Source organism: Phyllobates terribilis, unplaced genomic scaffold (genome assembly GCF_046119375.1).
Source record: "Phyllobates terribilis strain yellow unplaced genomic scaffold, ASM4611937v1 Scaffold_154__1_contigs__length_4444370, whole genome shotgun sequence".
NCBI lineage: Eukaryota > Metazoa > Chordata > Amphibia > Anura > Dendrobatidae > Phyllobates > Phyllobates terribilis.
The window spans coordinates 961,104-962,293 of record NW_027362914.1 but is presented as its reverse complement, the minus strand read 5'-3'; the positions used below and the strand labels follow the sequence as shown (position 1 = coordinate 962,293).

Genomic DNA, 1,190 nt, shown 5'->3' with positions numbered 1-1,190 from the left:
TTGCTGAGTACCACGCATTTAAAAAAAATGTGGGGCCGTTGCGATTTCTTTAGTGAAATGCTGGCTCCCTCTGGTGGAGCACTGACTTCTTTAATTTTCTATCTATGGATGAAAAAAAGATAAAAAAAAGTTTGGTCTGAGATGTTGTTTTAAAGTGCTACCTATGTGTGTCAATCAGAGCATCCTATTGGTTTTCACCCAGGCAGATAGATTGCTTGCAATAGATGTAATGAGTGAATGGAACAATGGAATAATGCAAGAGAATGGGACAATGGAACAATGGAATAATGCAAGAATGGAACATCATTGCACGTGTCATAATGGGCTCCTGGCCTTTATCTGGCTGTGCTGCTGCAGTCAGCTACAGTCTGCAGGGAGCCTGTAGACTAGGAAGAAGGTGGACCGCTGCTTGTTTGTTCACTAATTAGTTATCCTCTCCCCATCCCCTTGTCTGCAGGTGCATGGGACATTGGGGGGGAGGGGAGAATGTTTGAAAATAGGCAGACTCATGCAGATTAAAAATGCATGTGTGGGCTGCAGCTGCAACAAGCAGTAAAGTTGTTGGTTTTAAGATGTCTATTGATGAACAACATGTCCTCCTAAGGGGAGTCTTTGTCCCTATCCCTGCAATGGGTGCATTCTTGAAGCCAGGGTGCAGTCATAGGCCAAAACCAATTCAGGTTATCGCTTCTCGGCCTTTTGGCTAACATCAAGTGTAGTATCTGTTCTCATTTAGTATATGTGCTCAGCTTTTACCAATATATTGCATTGCAATGTTATCTATCTATCTATCTATCTATCTATCTATCTGTCTATCTATCTATCTTCCCGGCTGCTTGTTTTCCCTCTATCCACACCCTCCTCTTCTTTGATTGACAGCTCTGGCTTCATAGAACCAGAGAAGGAAGGAGACAGAGGTAAAACAAGCAGGTGGGAAGGTGTATATAAAGGATTGGCCCACGCCGTGATCCACGGAGCGCTTGTACTTGGTTTCAACAGTCATTCTGTGCTGACAGTCCCTTTAAAATCAGTGTTTCCCAAACTTCAGTCCTCACGGCCCCCCACAGGTCATGTCTTCAGGATTTCCATAGTATTGCACAGGTGAGAGAATTCCGGATTCCTTGATGATACTTTCATCACATGTGTGATACTGAGGAAATCCTGAAAACCTGACCTGTTGGGGGCCATGA

At 43.9% G+C, this 1,190-nt stretch overlaps 1 pseudogene; it reads left to right on the top strand.

The window, feature by feature from the left end:
* Nucleotides 1–683: 683 nt before the first annotated feature.
* Nucleotides 684–801, top strand: LOC141206970 (U2 spliceosomal RNA; annotated as a pseudogene).
* Nucleotides 802–1,190: the final 389 nt, after the last annotated feature.